The sequence below is a fragment of the Populus trichocarpa genome, chromosome 13 (assembly GCF_000002775.5).
Source record: "Populus trichocarpa isolate Nisqually-1 chromosome 13, P.trichocarpa_v4.1, whole genome shotgun sequence".
Lineage (NCBI taxonomy): Eukaryota > Viridiplantae > Streptophyta > Magnoliopsida > Malpighiales > Salicaceae > Populus > Populus trichocarpa.
The window spans coordinates 3,710,503-3,716,502 of NC_037297.2; positions in this window are offsets into that span (position 1 = coordinate 3,710,503).

Genomic DNA, 6,000 nt, shown 5'->3' on the forward strand with positions numbered 1-6,000 from the left:
GCTTTTCCTTTTCATATTTGATCCTTTGTAAATTTTGATTTTTTTTTTGTATTTTTGAATTTTTTGAAAACAAGCAATATCAACATCGACTCAACAAGAAAAATCAGTGATTGTCAAATTAACGCGTTAAAAGTTGAACGCGTTCAAAATACATTTGAAAATTTAAATTCTTTTGAGATAACGTTGAAAATGCTAAAAACGTTGCAAATATATCAAAAATACATTTTTTAGGGTTTTCGTTGTTTTTTTGCTATTTGGGTTTTTTTTTCTTAAAAAATATCAAAACATGGGTCAAAAATTGGGTAGCAACAATAGATGTGAAAGGGAAGACAAATAATAACATTAAGGCTAGATTGGATATATCAAATTCTGTAACCGTAAAAATATGGAGTTGGTTTGTGATGGGTCACGGGTCGCATAGCTAAGAGCAAGCTTAGTGTTAGAGAAAAATACACAACTACTAGTCTACAAATGGCTTAAAAGTTTGCGTTTTGTCGATGGACATGCCTCGAACATATCAAGGTTAGTTAATACGGAGGAATGCAGATTGTATGGAATGAAGAGTCATGACTGCCATGTTCATGCAAACACTCATTCCATTAGCTTATCATGATTTGTTGCCAAACGGGATATAGGATGCACTGACGGAGATCAGTCATTTCTTTAGAGATATATACTCTAGTAAGTTGAATGTTGATCACATTGAGAGGCTTAAACAAATATCCTCGAGACACTATGCAAACTTGAGATGATATTTCCTCCATCATTTTTTGTCTCAATGGAGCATCTCCCTATACATTTACCGTTAGAGGAAAAAGTTGGCGGACTGGTCCAATATAGATGGATGTATCCATTCGAACGGTTAGATATTACAGTTGTAATGTAATTCACATATAAAAGTATTTTCTTTGTTTTTGTTAATTGAAAATATATGATTAATTCAATGCAGGTACTTGTTCAATCTTAAGAAAAAGATTAAGAACAAGACGCATATTGAGGCTTTGATATGTGAGGCCTATATTGTTGAGGAGATTTTAACATTTATCTCGTACTTTTTCGAACCTCATTTGAGAACGAGAATCAATCACGTTCCACGACATGATGATGGTGGTGAAGTGCCTTCCAGTGGGAACTTGTCAATATTCTCCAATCCTGGACGACCCATACCTAAAAATGTCGTAAGAGGAAGATATTTGTCGGAAATAGAGTTCAGACAAGCACACAATTATGTTTTATTTAACTGTGATGAGCTGAGACATTTTATTCAGTAAGTATATATACTACTAATTAAACTTTGTTAAGAATGTACTATTTATATATTGTAATATCATAAACTCATATAATTTGGAACAACCTTGCAGGCAACATCGACAATATTTACTGTTCAATAACTCACAGCTGACTGAATCCCAAATCTTTCAATTCCAAGATGAACAATTTGCCACGTGGTTCAGAACACATGTAAGTACTATCACAAACTCATTATCTCTTGCAAAGATAGTACTGTATGTCATTACAAAATTCTCGTTTACTGTTCATTGTTGTACATTATATATTTTGTCGATGGATATGTGTTCCATACTGAAGAATACGGGCATGGAAGAAAGACATACAACAACGGTGTTTGTGTTAAGGGATTGACTTGTAGTGAGTTAGAAGTTAACTGCTATGGTAGATTAGAAGAGGTCGTCAAACTGCAATATTATAGCGAGCAAAATATAGTGTTTTTATTCAAATGCTATTGGTATGACACCACTGACAGAGGAATCAGAGTTGATCCTCACTATGGTCTGGTCAAAATCAACTCAAAAGCTAGACTCCGCAATGTAAACGATGTCTTTGTTTTCGCAAAGCAATGTCAACAAGTTTATTACACATTCACCCCTTCATTTAGAAAGGATCGATCAAGAGTTGATTGGTTATCTGTTTTAAAAACAAAACCCAGGGGTCATGTCGAGGTTGTTCAGGATGAGAACAAAGACACAAGTGTGCGAGATGAAGTCTTTCAAGTTAGTGAGTTGGCTGAACCATATCGAGTTGCTCCTTCGATTGACTTGGAAGAAAAGTCAAATTTTCGTGTTTTCGATGATAGTCTTGTTGATGTTGACACAGAGGAGTTGAATGTTGTTTTGAGCTCTAATGGACAAGCAAATGTCGATGAAGATGATGATGATATCCATATTGAAGATTGTGATGGAGCTGATGACTATTCAAATGTTGATGAAGAAGATGATGATATCCATATTGAACATTGCGATGGAGCTGATGATTATTCAATTGACGATGAAGAAGAAGAAAATTTTGACTAACTATCAGAATCAAGGAAAGTGTAAAGCATTTTTTTATAATGTAATATATATTATGGATGATATTTTGTAACACAAAATATTTATTTTATAAGTATTAACTATTGTTATTGTTTTGTGTGATGGACAGTTTGTAATTTAAGTGTTTGCAGGAAGGTAAATAGGTAATACAAACATAATCTTTCATGCACAGTGCACGATCACCGATGTCTATACCGACGGATTAACAATCCGTCGGCATTTCACAGAGAGTTGCATAAATATTTATTGGAAATGCCACTCTCACCGACGTCTATATCAACAGATATAATCCGTCGGCATTTCATAGAGAGTTGCACTGGAAATGCTACACTCACCGACGACTCTACAAACGGATCCAGTCCATCGACATTTCATAGAGAGTTGTGGAAATACCATAATCACCGACGACTCTACAGATGGATACAATCCGTCGGAATTTGTAGGCAATTCACAATTACCAACAAAATCACTGACAAAAGGTTCGAATTCCAAAGGGCAGGTATTAATGCATCTCTGTCTTTGTGCACTTGCCGATAGAATTACCGACAGACTGCGAAAAATATGAAGGGTAATTAAAAAATTCTGGTGTGAAATTCAAAATTTATCGACGGATTTTCGAAACATCATCGATAGAATAATTAAAATTAATATTATTTAAATGTTCATTGGGAAAACTGCGCTACAAATCCTAGCGACCGCCCCTCCAGTGCATTTTTTCATCTGCTTCGTTTCAAAGCTTTCCTTTTTGTTTTTTTCCTCTCATTTCCTTCAAAACTTTTGTGTTTTTGGCTTGTAATCTTTGGTTCAATCTTCAGCAAATTAAAAGGTATGTATTTCGGTATTTCCATTTAATATGCTTAATGATTTAATTTTTTAATTTTTTCTTTGTTTTCGATGATAGTCTTGAAATAAACACACTATTAAGGTAAGCATTTTTAATTCCTAAAGTCTATAGTTTTTTTTTTTAATTTGTTGAATATATTTTATTGTTTGTATTGCCATAATAATTGAATACTTTGTTGAATTTTAATTGTTATTGTTGAATTTACCTTGTAATTAGTAATTGAATATATAAGAATAAATTTAATTATTTTATCTCAATTTTACTCTATTATCGCATGATATGTGTTTAATTATTTCCATTAATTTTAATTGTTATTTGTATAGATGTTAGGTTATATATAAGATTTTTGAATGGGGTCAATTGGTTATGGCTATTGTCAATATTTGCAGGTTTGAAAACTTTGGGTTGTCTCCAGTATAAGGGAGGTGCTGCTGAATTTTTTTTTAACAATCAAATTTAATTATGTGTAATTATTCGTATAAAATTGTGTAGATGCGTAAAACGAAATCAACAGCTCGTCGCTCACATATGGTCGTAGCTAGTTCTTTTAGCAGTGAGGATGACATGTCATTAGGTGTCAATCAAGAAGAGGCACTTGCACCGACTCGCGATGCTGCCTCTTCTAGCGCGGTTTCACAGCGCAGAGGCGGTGTGCCTTCACAGCGGAATCCATTCACTCGCAAGTACGAGACACATTGGAAGGACGACCTTTTAATGTAAGTTTGTTTCGGTTTTAGTTTTTTTTTAATTATAACATAATTTATGAACAACTAATCAATATTTCATTAATTTAATTTATTGTTAGGTTCATAAACATTGAGGCCGCTCGAGTAATATCATAAGTGTTTAAATCGTCAATGGAGATTACATTATTTTAATGGAGTCAGGTTTCCAGACATCCTGAATGGAGACCTTATATCGATGCATGGTTTGACATATTTGAGGTTGGTGTTAATTTCTAATTTCTAGCTTATTTTTAATAAATTATTATTATAATTGTAAATAAATTATTATTTTTATTTTCAATAAATTATTTATACACAGGAAAAATTCGACTGGGACAACGCGCTTGACAATGTTGTGAGGAGGGTGTGGAAAATCACGCGGCAACTAGGTAACATCGAAAATAATACGATATATTTTTTTTAAAAAATTATGTTTTAAAATCTAATTTGTCACTATGGAAGTAGGTTGCGTGATTTTTGATATGAAGCACAAAAAAAAGCCAACCAAAAAGAGAGAGTTAACGGTCTCTAAGGCTGGAACAACGTGGCGAGTTGAAGGGATTTCAAACCGCTATACATCCCAGGATATATATGGTTGCAATATATTGAGCACGTGACGTCTGAGCGGTTCACATGACGCTTACAGTTCGGTGCTGGCAACCGAAACCGACAAATTCATGGTTCGGTGACAATGCACACCGACGGCTCCATTCCATTTACTGCACATGTGAAACGGATGGTAAGATTAATTTAAATGAAATATATCGTTAATTAATTTGTGGTTATTTAATTAATTTTTTTTCTTACAGGCTACATCTCTTGGACTTGAGCCGAGCCCAATGGAGCTGTTTATAGAGACGCATGTGCAGAGTGAAGACCGCCAAAAGGGGGTGCAATAGTTCGTTGACAACCACGCTCAACACTTGTGGTATGTTTGTTCAACCATTTTATTTCGTAAGTTATTTATTTTATTGAATTGAATATGATGATTTTTTTTTCATTTTCAGGAGACCTATAATAGCCGGTTGAAGAAGAGATATGGGGACGATCCTTCGACCCATCCGAATTTCGATCCGGATTTGTGGATGGAGGTAGGATCGTCCGGTGGACCTGATAAAAATCGGGTGTACGGGCTCTCGAACACTACAGCCGATAACTTGCGGGCGACCCGTAGTGTCTCAACCGTTGGGAGCTCCAAATAAGTATCGAGCATCCAATCTAAAGAGTTCGTGGCCTTGCAACAACACATAACTCATCTCACTGAAAAATACGAGCAACTATCGGCGAATTATGAATAACACACGACTCATCTCACCGAAAAATACGAGCAACTCTCGACGAATTATGAGCAACTCCGCCAAATGGTCATGAACATTACATCACAGAAGGATGATACATGTGCGCCCCTCTATTTGGCCGTATGGTCCCAAGAACAACCAGCCTCCTCCTCCTCCTCCTCCTCCTCCAGTTTTGCCCTTGGAACCCTTACGCTTACCCTTTTATATTTAGAGCCATATGCTCCACGCATCTTAGTCCCAGATATGAAAGCCTCATTTACAGGCTTCTCAGCGTGAAGTTGATCTTATTCAAACTCGACATGACGAGTAACATCATTAAACGTCTTGATACTGTCATAAATCATTTAAGAAATAACATAAAAAGTGGAAAAACAATAATTTTTTAATGGAAAAACATGAGTTCCTAAACTTAATGTTTAGATACAATATGTAAGCAATTCTCTAATTAGAAACATAAACAAAGACAAAACTAGTTTCTTTAATAAACACTTTATATTATAGCATATATCAATTAGGTGTGCAATCATTAAATAAAAAACTACTTTTTAAATTGACCAATAAAATTTTAATTTTAATATTTATTAAACTATTTAAGAGCTCATAGTCGTAATCATGTACATCACATCTTACATAGTATTCTTTTCTAGCTTTCACCCATATGTCTCAAAAGAAACACAGGTTGTCGTGCTCAAGCGCATCACTGATAATACTTTGTCAGGTAGACTTGGGGTGCACCAATAAATTTGAATCCATTTTCGAATTAACAGTAAATTTTGTGTGCGTCCAAACCGAAAAAAGATAAAAAG